At 45.1% G+C, this 13,260-nt stretch overlaps 1 protein-coding gene across 1 annotated transcript in view; it reads left to right on the top strand.

Annotated features, from left to right (window-relative positions):
• Window positions 1-2,081: 2,081 nt before the first annotated feature.
• Window positions 2,082-13,260, top strand: part of PRKCQ (protein kinase C theta) — a 65,648-nt gene continuing 54,469 nt past the window's right edge. The window contains 1 exon segment of the mRNA XM_009648419.2: window positions 2,082-2,122. The gene's annotated coding sequence lies outside the window, so the exon portion shown is untranslated.

Genomic DNA, 13,260 nt, shown 5'->3' with positions numbered 1-13,260 from the left:
CGGGGGCGTTCGGGGCGCTATTTGGTGCTGTTGGCATTTCATTTTACCTGGGACGCTGCTTGGGGGACGCTCGGCTTTCGGCTGTCAGTTCTCGTTCCGATTTTAAGGCCGTCAACTTGACACTTGGCCAAGGAGTTCTTTTTTTCTTCTTAACTAAGAGTTCAAATTACTTTCATGTTCTATACCTGATGCCTTCTGCGAGTGTTCGTGGTTTCATAATCACATTTTCCTGCCTTTAAAAACTGTTGTTTTCTCTCATGTGCCTTCATGAAATACAAAGAAGAGGGGAAAACGAGAAAAACAATGAAAACCGCCTATAACCAAAGTGTTATTCAACACAGTAAACAAACTGGGGAAAATATAGCAGGAAAATACTTTCCCCCACTAGGTTCTGTGGTGTTTTGTAGGTGTTTCTTGCTTACAGCAGTATGTAATCAGACAGCCAGATAGAAGTCGAGTTTTAGAGGCGGCGTATCTCAGTAGCTGCATCTCATTTTCGGATCGAGTTTGTAATATGCTACAAACCGGCGCCGTGATGAGTTTGAAAGCAGGTTTGAGCGGTAAAGAGAAATGAACTGCCTCCATCCCTCCTCCGCTGCGTAGTGTTGTGAGCTGCATTTCCTTTTGAAGGAGGGGACTCGAAAACCCAGCCTGGCTGCCCGGTCTTGAGACCTGGGTTGTGTTCCCTGTGTGCGCGTTGAATGCCAATGAAGTTAAACTCTTGGCTGTAATCGGTTCCTTTTTAATTGTAACTACAACGCAACTAGCTAACTTCTCGGCTGTACTTTAATCTCCAGTAGCGTGCTACTTTGCAGGGGCGGAAAGCTTTTTACGGGCTCTTTTTTAAATTTCCACCGGTGAACCAACAGTAGCAAAGAAAATGACTTCAGCAGCTGAAAGCCACTCAATTGAGTCATGCTAATAGCAGATTATTTAGTAGGGTTACTAGGGCAGGAAGAGATAAAGTTTCACTGAACTTGCTATTAAAAAAAAAAAAAAAAAAAAAAAAAAAAAAAAAGAGACGGGGGAGGGAGAAGCAGAACTATTTACGGTGAATAGGGCAGTGTTCTGACTTTTGTATTTCTCAACAGCCAAACCCTTGACATCTTGCACCTGTGTTTTTTATATTTCTTTTTTTATCCTTTTTTTTGACTGAAGAAAGGGCTCCATGTCCCAGTTGAGGCCTCCAGGCATTTTTTAGTTTCTAGGGAATGTGCTTTAGGAGCAGAGCAGAAGGACCAGCAAGGAGCACCTGCTCCATGGAGGTTCCTGTCCCACCTGGTTGTGGTGGAACAGGGGTGTATTCAGCTGGAAGTATCAGATGGTCTCCTAAGGGAGCTGCTTTCCTGGGGCTCACAGACCCTGACATCAGAGTTGATTCTGGATCCCAGTGTGGGCTCTGGGTTGTTGCTTCAGTCTCTTTTTTGGTGCCTAGGCTTGAATGAGACTTTGATGTCCACCAGCCTTCACTTACCAAAGCTCCCCAGGCCGTGCTGAACCCCTCATTTTCCTCGCATGACTTTTTGACCAACCCATATGAGGACACATGTTGAATGAAGCAAGTGATGCTCAGCCTGTGCAGAGTTTTCTAACTTGAAAGACTCCCTGCCTTAAGATGATGCCACAGTTGCACTGGCGTAGGCAATGCAGAGTTTAGTTAGACATTCTCCCCGCTTCTATATGTCCTTTGGGTTTTTTTTTTTCAAAGCCTATCAGAAATTCAGATCCCCCTCCTGAACCTCCACCCTGCACCTCAGCAGCCCTGCTGTGCCGAGGCTGTTTTTGTAATCACACTGGGTAAAATTTTTCATTTTTTTTTCACACCAAGGAGAGCTATGAGCAGAGGGTTAGTACACTGCTAGGGTGGAGCTAGTGCTTTTTTTTTTTTTTTTTTTTTTTTTCTGCCTCAAGTGTGTTTCCTTTCAAAGAAAGTTGCTCAGTTGACTTTCACGGCTTCTCACGGATGCAGTGTGTGCCTCAGCATCACGTCAGAGGTGGCGGATTTGAAAGGAAAGGCTTAGAGGGAGCGATGAGAAAGGAGGGATGGAGGGAAGGAGAGCCCCGGCAGCTTAGCTTCCCAGCATGACAAGTTTTTATTTTTCCTCCTTGGGATCTTCTCCAGGTTAGTCTCTGTATATCCTCCCACTTTGAGCTGAAGAAGGCGATATGGTGAATATAACTTTTGATGGCAACTTTTTGTTTTCTTCTCTTATTGTCTGCGTTTAACTGCAAAGAGCTCTGCCACAGCCGAGGAAGGAGGTGAAGTACTGCTCACCTACCAGGGCTTGGTCAGGAGGGCTGCTCTGTAGGAGCTGCGCTTGGCTTTTTACGTATACATTTGTGGATCTAAGTTAAAATGCTTGGCTGCAAATTCTGCTGTTGCTTCCCATTTTGCTGAAGCCAGGATTTGTGTACGCAGAGTGTTGTTCTTTGCCTAAGCTTCAAAAAAGTGATTCTCCAAATAGAAAAGGAAGAGAAAGTCAATACAGGAGTATGAACATCCAAAACCTGTATTTGTGAAATCTTCTATAGGACTAACCAGAGCCTGGATCCTGTAATCACAGGTATCTACAGCTCAGCGTGCACACACAGCTCCCTCGCAGGGTTACTCACGTGCTGCCTGCCTGTTCTCACGTAGCAATGTTCACCGGATCGTGTTCGTGATTGACATCAGAAGGCAGACTGTGTTAGCCCCCAAGCCCACCGTGCCAGCTTGTTTCCATCCCGTGGTGCTCTCTATTTGCCTGCATTTGCACCCTAACCAGAACATCCGACTCCTGGTTGTAGGCCTGGCTGGAAGGAAAACATTGGCAAAGGCAGTGTAAACTGCAAACCCTTCTCTGTAGCCAATTGCAAAGTGCTTTTTTTGTGTCGTTGCTTGTTTGCGTTTGGGGAAGAGGTGTACGGTTGTAGAGAATTGTACCCGGGGCAGGATGAAAAGAAAATGGTGCGGCTTTCACGTAGCTGTGCATCGTCTCTCTCACCACGGTGCCATGTGTGCGGTGCGGATGTAGGGTTCAGTTATCTCTAAAGTGAATTTCTCGGTATTTACCTGAGTTGTAAAGAGCCCTGAGATTTACAGATGATAAGCTCTACATAACATTTTTCTGGGTTTTGTGAATGGTCATTTCCACATCATGTTCGACCTCTTTTGGGCTGGCTTGCTTCTCAGGAATTAGCTGCCACAATTGTTATGGCTTTTAATTCTTTTGGCATTCATTCAAAAGAAGTGTATCCCCTTTTCCTTTATTGTTTTCAAGTACAAATGGCCCACTTATCTCCGGGAGGTACAACAATAGAGCCAGAGCCTAAGCCTAAGAAATACCAAACCTAAAAGACAAAAAAAAAAATTCCAGTTGGTAAACGAGTGAGAACAGGGACATTATGAATCTTGTGGCCATCTGTGTATCGTACTCAGCCTGACTCTGTTGCTCCTCTGCCTTCTCTTGCATCTACTGAACTTGCCATTTCTGCAGGGAAGTGAAGGGAGTCTTAATGCTGAGACCAGTTTAGGGCATCCTCACCCTGCCAGGTCACTGGGGAGAGAAGGGCTGGTGGGAACAGCTCATCACATGAGCTCTGTGTGCTGTGACCTCCGCAATGCTTTTCCTGCATGGCTGAGTGTTTTAACCCCTGTTTGGCTGATGCTCTGTCACAAAGCTCCCAAGGACCTGACCTGCATGCCAGTCTGGACCTGACTATAAACCAGGGGTAAAACCTCCGTGCTTTGCATAAAGACTATGGAGAAAGTAGCTCTGAACTGCCCGGGAGATGCCTGCAGACAAAAAAGAGGCACATCAGCCAGCAGAACAATGTGAAAAACCTCAGGCTATACACAAACCAGGCTATGAACTTCGCTGAGCCGTGTTACTGGGGCCGCGTGTAGACTTCAAACAAAGCAGAGCCGAAAAGATCATTCTGCCCCATTCTGTCGCCCAAGGCCAGGGCACTCTTGCCCTTCCATCAGGAGATGACGCTACTTCTCCAGGGACAGAAGAGATGCTTTATGGAGAAACTGTATCTTTCATGGCATTTTTTTTTACTTATATCTCATCAGCAATGCCTGCTTGCTGAACACCTGAGTTCAGAAAAAGAAAAAATCCCTGCCTCGTATCCCCACTGATCACAAACTAGAAAAACAGAAAAAGCAATTATAAGAAGTGTCTTTTTTTTTTTTAATGAGAAATATGTATTAGTTTACCAAAATATTGCTGCATTGAAATAATCTCCTAGCATAGACAAAGCACCTGCAATGATGAAAACTTCAGGCAGTTTTCATCCAGGGTTGCCAGATCGTGAACACTTAAAGGAAAGAATTTGATGTGGCATCAAAGAGAGCTGCCTGTAGGAGACGGTTGGAACATCTTCCATGATATGTAAAGGAATTCAAAGGTGGCAATAGAAACCTTTCTGTACTTAGCACATTATCACCAAACATGGCAGTAGGAGGACTGTCTCTATAATTCCTACTGCCCTGACCAGGAGTTGAGGATGAGATAGTGCATGAACGCACAGAAAAAGTTGATCCTAAGGAGTTTACAATGTACGTAGGAATGAGCTATAGCAAAGGTAGCAAAAGCATGGTACATATGGAAGTAGAAATGGTGAAGGAAAGAGATGGAAGGAAGAAGAAAGTCTTGCAACCTTGTGTGTTGCAAGATCATAGCTCTTTATGGGCATAGTGACATGCTCCATGCTCCTGGGTAAGGTGTTAGAAGAGCAGGGTCTAAGCTGGAAGCTTCAGTTGGGTTTAGAGGACAAGAGAAATAAAGGTGTTTTCCTTTCCAGACACAGAAAATTTTCAGGTTTTTTTAGTTCTGTACTGGAAAGGTCCACAACAAAAATGTTTTGATTCTGAATGCTGTTATTTTGTGTCATAGGAATTCAGTTAGAGATGGCACATGTTTTCCCATTCATTCAATTTCCTGGAGCTTCCAAGATGCACTGTGACCTCTTTGTGTGGTGGAGAAAGGTGTTGGCTCCATCCCCAGTGTCCCCGATATTAGTGTTCATGGAAGGTGTGGTCCTGTGGGTAAACCTGATTGACAGAAAGAATGAAGATATGGGGGAACCTTATCTATAGTTTCCGTGAGGCACTATGATAGGTTGGCTGAATCCAAATGGTTCAGACTTGGCACCTCAGTTTCCTAGAGCAAAACTCCAACTTTTCTTCAAAAAAAAAAATATTTTTTTTTTAGTTGGAAAAGTGGTTCTGTGGCAAATATGTTTGACAGAATTTTATATGGCAACAGAAAACACCAGCTTACCACCTGCTGCTCATGGAAGGTTTTATCATTTAAAAAGACAGGAAAATGACCTTTGAAACTGGTTTGAAAAGGTCATTCCAGGCACAGAGTGGGGTAACATGGGAGAAGATGTGAGCATGCCTGCAGAAGTGGATCACCCCTGCAGAGTGGAGGAGGTAAGGTAGACCTCAGACTCATCAAGACAGCAATCTGGGGCAGGAAAATCCCTGTGTAGACAGACAGGCTGAGTAGAAGGTGCTGATTACGATGAGGTGGGTAGAAGATAGATAGGTATATGGTGAGAGGTGGGTGTTGGGCTGGGGGTGGCTAGTACCTTCCTCCACACTGCAGAAGGGTGAAGGTTTAAGCTAGAGATTCACCTGTCTTGAGGTTTACTACATTGTCAGGAAGTGCTTTTTAGTTTTCTTGAAGCTTTGGCTCTTTCCTTGGCTTCATTAGCCTCATTCCCGGGCATGAGGATTCATGCCTACACATCTCAGCAGAACAGCTAAGACAAGAGCATCCTTGTTCCTCACTCCTTGTAAGAAAGAGAGACACCTCTAGAAAATGTGCCTGGGACAGACTGAGCTGATTACCTCCTTATCCAAGGTGTAAGACTTTTCTGCATGTTGCTTCTTTATGGAAAGAATGCTGTATAGCCTGAATCCAGAGCGGACTCACTTGGACTCTGCAATAATGCAGATGTGCCTTTTCATCAGACTCCCACTTTGTGGGCAATATGGAGCCACTGTTTACTTTCAGGGTGGAAGGTGAGGTCTCAAGAAATCCAGGTCAGCTTAGTGAACCCAGATGTTCATCTTGCGTACTTCAAAACAAGTCCCAGTCCAAACTAAAGCAACAGTGCCTGGTCATGCTCCCGCAGTGATACTTCTTTTCTTTGCTGGCACATCTTTGGTGTTAAGCAAAGGATTGGGTCCTGCTGCCCACTCTTCCCTGCTGGGCAGGATGCATAGCTCCACCTGATAGCTGGTATGAACCACTGGATGTGCTTCTGAGGGTAAGCATGTCCCATTCCTTATTGTGTGTCTGGAGTCACTGACTTTGCTAATAAAATAACAGGGCTGAGCACTGTGCTGCAGTCAGCAAGACCATTTAAGTGTCAGCAGAGTCCCACATCTGGTTGTGGCCTGATTGAGCAGCACTTTGGCAGGCACGCTTTGAGCAATAGCATATGATAAGGACTGTTCCTTGTAGGCAGGATGGGGGAGGATCTTTCAAGAAGGGAGATATACCTAAGGGATGGATGTGTTTTTTGCGCTTGGGACCAGAGAAGGTGTCTTGGTCCACTCAGTGTGGGACATGTATGTCCACACACTGCTGATCCCAACAGCACTGGCTTCACTTGACAAGATCAAAGTGCCTAGTTTGGGTTTAGCAAGACCTTCATGACCTAGAATCACTGATAGCATACGTGCCAGTCACAGGACAGAAAGGAGATGCACCCTTGCCCTCAGGAAGGGATGTAGCCAGAAAGAGGTAACGAACCTAATTAATTGCCCTTGTGTGATGCATATAGCAAGTTTTGGACCTCAGCAAAGAAGGTGAGAAGAAATGGCTCTCCCTGGTCACCAGCGCGGACCTGCTCCTCACTGCTATGATTGGTCCAACTGTTGAGGACCAAATCACAGCCCTAAAAAGTCATCTATGAGGGCACAGACTCCTCTGGACTCTGTTTCTTACCCTGATAAGCATGAGGCATTCCCATAACAGTACAGCAGGCAATTTATAACCCAAACAATAGCTCTAAGTCAAACACAGATTCTTCTGTCATCACATCTGGATATTTCATTGCAGAGCAGCCACCCCCCACCAAGCCAGGAAGTGCAATTCCTCCCTCATACGCCATTGCACCACATGTTTTCTGGAAAAGCAAATAAACACAGTCCATCCCAGTAAGCAGAAGGGCTGTCGCACCACTATAAATGCACGCATTTGCTGAGAGCGTGGATTTAACGTAGCTCATCTCGGGGACGCAGGGATCAACGGTGAAAGAGGATGTGTTCTCAAAGCAGACTGGCTGTAGGGCTTTGGCTGACTCGTCGTTTTGTGAAGTTAGCCTGGTGTTTTGTGGGAGAAGAACCCTTCTAACAACTGTACTCGTAACTTTGGACTGACAGTAAGATTTTCTTGGGCTTGGTAGGTGTATATTTAGTCCCAGTGTGTCCTCATTGATGTGGTAACTCAACACTTTAGACCCAGTTCTGCGCTTGGGACCAAACATGCAGCAGCAGTAGCCTCACTGTGAGCTAAATGTCTCTGTCTGAGAGCCCAAAGTTAACCTGTAACATAAACAAACTGCCCAGGTATGCGGCCTTAATTTTATTTTTTAATAAAAAAAAAAAGGAGAGAAATGCTAGTGGCAGCACGTGTAAATCTGGAGTAACTTCCCTGAAACGTGCAGGCTTGTTGCAGCTTTGCCTTGGCACAAGTGAAGCACTAATTCAGCTTGGTCTTTCAATGACCCCATGGTTTTGTAAATAGCAGATAACAATCTACAGGGATACCCAGGGAATCCACAGCCGGCAACAGGATGGCTCTCACTTTAATGAAGAGGCCAAGCTTTGGGGTCATCTAGAACCAGAAATCCCCACGAACCTTGCTCCGGACTTCTGCAAGTACATTGGGAGCAGAAACTTCATTTCTATTTTGTTTCAAAGCCAGACTTGCAGATGATTAATTTTTCACTTGGATTCGAGCCTTTTCTTCTGAGGAAGGTTTTGATGTGGTCGTTTGATTTTGCTGTGGAGTTTCTATGTGCTGGAGAGCCTGCTCCTCGTCTGATGTAGACCAGCAGTAAAAGTCAGGAATAGCTGCGGTGGGGGGAGAAGCAGTCTGAGCAAAAGCACGGCATTTTGGGCCTGATATGGTGAGAACAGAAAGAGCAGCTGAGGCTTATAGCGATTTGTTCTGGCTTGTGAATGGGATTTAGGCAAGGTCATACCCTACTAATCCACAGAAACCAGAGAGACAAATGCTGATGTGGGAGTCACCGTTATTTGTCTTGAAGGACTGCGCACATGTTGAGAGCTGAATTTACCCAGGTTTTCCCCTCCCACCCTTGCAATAACACTTGCTATTTATGTTTTGATTTATAACATCAGTGAAGTAGTAACGAACATGCATCCTCCAGCTTCCGTTTTCAGCTCTAATTTGAGCAAATTAGAGAGAGAAGGTCTCTTGAAAACGGCTTTGTGTCTCCCTGTCCCCTCCCACCAAAGCAAGGTGGTTCTCTGTAATGTATTGTGTAGTGAAATTGGAAAGGATGGTGCTTTTACCAAATCTCATCATTAGAAAGTTCAGTTATACAGCTTATGTCAGTTTTTCCAGTTCATAGTTATTAACGTTGTCCTTTTGCCGTATTTAGAGTCCAGACTCAAACCCCATAGAAAGTTAAATAAAGGTTTCAGTGAGTTCTGGTTCAGAGCCTGTTGCGCTTTGGCAAAGCCATCATTGTGTCCTCGGCTTATTTGTCCCTCCCTGCAATACATGTGTTAGTTCACTTGGGTCTCAATGCAGACAAAGACCCATAAGCTGATCTCTAATTTTGCTTAACTGTTGGCTGGTGAGACACCACAGCTGGGAGCCATCCCCTCTTGTCTCAGAAGCCTAAATGCCAGACGGACCTCTCCACCTGAACTAGCCGCCTGCTCTCTGTCGCCGGGGGGAGAAAGAGGCATTTGAGGTCACCAGACATTTGACCCATTTTAGTCAGCTACATGGAGATAATGGAAATTGAAAACCCAGCAGGACTCTTTCTTTCTGTCGTTTATGAAGGGAGCCTGGGGTGAATAGTCCATATGCAGAGCTATACAGAGTAGGTAGTAGAGTGAATTTCTAAAATTAGGTGTCAGGAATCCCAGACATATATTGGTTTGTTTGGGGAAAAGGGGGAGGAAAGGGGACCTCCAATGTGCCAGGATCAATAGATGGACCTATATCTCCATGGGAGAAGTTGCCATAGGGTGGTTCCTGGGGACGGTGGTCCCTTTTGGGCAGAGGACCCCAGCAGCAGAAGCATCACCAGCTACAGCCCCATATAGAATCATAGAATCACTTTGGTTGGAAAAGACCTTTGAGATCATCGAGTCCAACCTTTAACCTAACCCTGCCATCCCACCACTAAACCATGTCCCTAAGCACCTCATCTATCCTTCTTTTAAATACCTCCAGGGATGAGGACTCTACCACCTCCCTGTGTAGAGGGCGATCAGGTCTCCCCTCAGCCTCCTCTTCTCCAGACTAAATAACCCCAGTTCCCTCAGCCGCTCCTCCTATGACTTGTGCTCCAGACCCCTCACCAGCTTGGTTGCTCTCCTGTGGACATGTTCTATGCTCATGGACCTCTCTTGTTAATCACATGGAGGGAGGCCATGATGGCGGATGCGGAGCAAGCAGAGGGCAGTGGCAAGGTAGAGAAAGAGGACGATAATTGAATGAGCTTTGGACCACAGTACTGATGTGAGCCTCTGAATCCAATCCTTTCTATGTGTTTGCTGAAGTCCTAGTAGCCACCGATATCCCTCCTCATGGTACAAGCCCCACTTCCACAGCCCCTCTGTCTGTGTTAGACAACAGCTATGCCATCACCTCAGAAAAAGGGACTTTCTTCCTTTTGGGAGTGGTGAGGAAGGGGTGGTAAGCAATTATAACCTTTGTCATCTCTAGAACAAAGCACTGCCTTGATTTCTTTGGTCATTATTTCTTTTTCTGATCATAGTAAAAGGGGCCCAGTTTGTCTGAAATAAACAGTCATCTGTTGCATCTTTGCAAATGCTGCTGTGGCTTCAACTGGTACCATTGTACAGAGGTGACAGCTTTTGAGCTAGGACCCGTTTGGGATTTTGAGGGCGCACCAGGACTACCTGTACTGTTGCACCTGGATATTGTGAGTGTGTAACTGAGCTTTTCTCTGGCCAGTGGTGTGTGGAGGAGGGACAGCACATCTTCCCTGTGCTCTGCATTGCTTAGCTGAGTTAGGAGAGTGATGCTGAGATGACCCCTGCATGGTTCCTGGGCATGGTGAGCCACAGTAATGCTGAGATAGCTAGTGTAGGATGAATTGAATGTTCATTTGCTTTACAGAATCATCATAGAATCATAGAATGTTTTGGGTTGGAAGGGACCCCTAGAGGTCATCTGGTCCAACCCCCCTGCAGGGAGCCGGGACACCTTTAACCAGATCAGGTTGCTCACAGCCCTGTCCAACCTGGCCTGGAATGTTTCCAGGGATGGGGCCTCCACCACCTCTCTGGGCAACCTGTTCCAGTGTTTCGCCACCATCATTGTAAAGAATTTCTTCCTTATATCTAGTCCTGTGCTACCTCCTGAGCTCAGGGGACAACAGGAGCCAGGGCTAGTTACTAGGAAAAACAGTGTGAGTATTGGGGAGAAGGGAGGCAGATATTGTCTGCATGATCACAACTTAGCTCTTCACACAGTGTGAAGATGAACCCATGAAGGTCTGCTTAAGCAGCCAGGTGGTGATATTTAAAAAAAAACAACCCACCCCCAACACCAAAACAAACAAACAAAACCAAAACCAAACAAAAAACTGATTCTTTGGGCTAAAATAAATTTTGACTGTGTTTTGTATGACATTCTTCCACCCATCATGTATCCTATATCCACCTGGTCAAAGAGACAACTAGGGGCAGAAGCACAGAAAGAAACTGGTGGACAAATGACCTCTCAGAGACTTGGTGTGAGCTGAATGATAAGTGGGGTGGAAAGATATGAAGAGAGAGACATGGATGGTCTCTCAGGAGCCCACCTGAGGCTCTGATGCTGAGAATAGGATACCAGACCGTATGTGGGAAGAGGGCTTTCAGTCTAGCTGGAACCAGAGCCTCCTTATTTACATAGAAGTATGGTTTTAAATTGATCTCTGGTCTGATTGAGGAAGAGGCAATGATATGTCAGAGTTTATTTAAGGAGGTGGCTGGAGTCCAGAAGCATTGGAAGTGGGAAAGACACAGAGGTTGGTGTTGAGATGGTGCTGACAAGAGAGGGTGCAGGTGCGGCATTTGCAGAAGAGAGCCCTGAATTTGATGGAAATAAAAAAAAACAAAACTCATTGAGGGTCATTTTGGTGAAGCCATGGAAGCTAAGACTGATGGAGCAGAGAATGAAGGCAGAAGCTGCAGGTCTGCCAGCTTCTGCCATGCAAAAGAAGTATTTCTGCTTTCAAGGTGTTTAAGAATAAACATGAAACTGCAAGGGTGTGGAGAAGGCTGAATTGTCTGAAATATCCATGGTGGTGTTCATTGTATTGTGTGAGCTGGGCCAGGCGCTTATGGGAGCAGAGATTCCTGCAGACTTACTGGGAGGACTGCAGGGGCAAAAGGCAATGGAGGGCTGTGGACCAGAGCTGGGCTTGTGCTGTTGGTCTGCCTAAAATGAAGTTATATGGCAACCAGCCATCTTTCTGCAGTGCCTAATAATGTACAGTGCTGGAAAGGAGCAAGGAGAAAACACAAATTCTCCTTAAATAATAGGGCAAGCTCTGGAGAAACGTGGGACAATCCTAGATCAAAATTGGTTTCCTAAAGTACATCTTTGTGTCACACAGAAGTGAGGTGTGGGTGTCCAGTGGACTCCAGGCTCCCCTGTGACAAATTTGTCCACATTTTTGAGGAGTATGTGGTAACACCAAGCATGTGAGAAGCTTCGATAGCTAGACAGATACATCCAGGATGATGTAGACATAGTCTGTCAGGAGGCAGAGGGATGAGAAAAATGCTCTTTTCCAGCCCAACATTTCCATTATTCTGGGTCCAAATACCTTTAGCAGATTTTCAGTTTAAATAAAGACATGAAATACCTCTACTGTTGAACAAGGTTAACCGTAGGTTAACTGTGCCTGCAGAAGGGAGGATGTTAGTATGTCCCATTATGGTCCTGCCCCCCTCCTTGGGACTTTTTTTAAGTGAAAAAATATAAAAAATAGGTGCAGATGCTGGCACTGGCAGGAAGTGGAGTGCATTAACGACCATCCTGATATAAGATGTTGAAGTATTTGAGGCAAACTCCACCTGTGTCATTTAAAAAAACCAAACCACCAAAACAAACAAAAAAAAAATTAACAAGAAGTCTGTGAACAAGTGACAAAATCTTACAGAAATACAGGAACTGCTGGGCTAACGAACAAGAGGCCAAAGGAAAGGAGACATTGTAGCTACATCTCCGTTAAAGATATTTTTATTTCATTACACTGAAAAGCTCTTTGAAAGCACTTTGACTGCAGCGTTTGAAAAACTGGACGCAGTTGCTTCAAGTTCGTCCTATGTTTGATAGAAGGCAACTAAAACCTGAAACCAGAAGTCAGTATTAAAAAATTATAAATCAACACGATGGGGATAATTATTTTGAAAACATTTCTTTTGAGTTTGTGTGGCCCAAGTGTTGCAGAAATGGAGTAATATGAGAAATCAAATTGACCAGAAGCTCTCTAGAAAAATAAGAAAGCAAAACCAACAAGCTGCTTTCAATAATCTGAACCCAAAGGGAAAAAAATGCACAAAGGAAAAAAAAGATTTACAAAGAAGAGTAAACTGAATAGGTGTGCACATTTCAGGTGGGAGAGGCGAGGGTACAACTTTGCTTTGTTTCAGGACCACACATGACAAATGTTCATTAAATGTGAGGAAAAAAAGGGTTATGACCTAGCTTCAGGGACAGGACCTGGAGGGATTTATTCCCAGTAAAGATTTCCAGTTTGCAGAAATAACAATGGGTTTTAGCTTGAAAACGCTTGCCTCTCCAAAATTCATGTTATAGAATCATTGAGTTGGAAAAGACCTTTAAGATCATTGAGCCCAACCGTACCTGTCCACTACTAAACAATGTCGCTAAGCACCTCATCTGCCCATCTTTTAAATACCTCTGGGGATGGGGACTCCACCCCTTCCCTGGGCAGCCCCTTCCAGTGCTTGACAACCCTTTCAGTGAAGAAATTTTTCCTAATGTGCAACCTAAGCCTGCGCTCGCCAGAATT

The sequence above is a fragment of the Egretta garzetta genome, unplaced genomic scaffold, assembly GCF_000687185.1.
Source record: "Egretta garzetta isolate BGI_Z169 unplaced genomic scaffold, ASM68718v1 scaffold260, whole genome shotgun sequence".
NCBI classification, from domain to species: Eukaryota; Metazoa; Chordata; class Aves; order Pelecaniformes; family Ardeidae; genus Egretta; species Egretta garzetta.
This window is presented reverse-complemented; position numbering and strand designations above follow the sequence as displayed.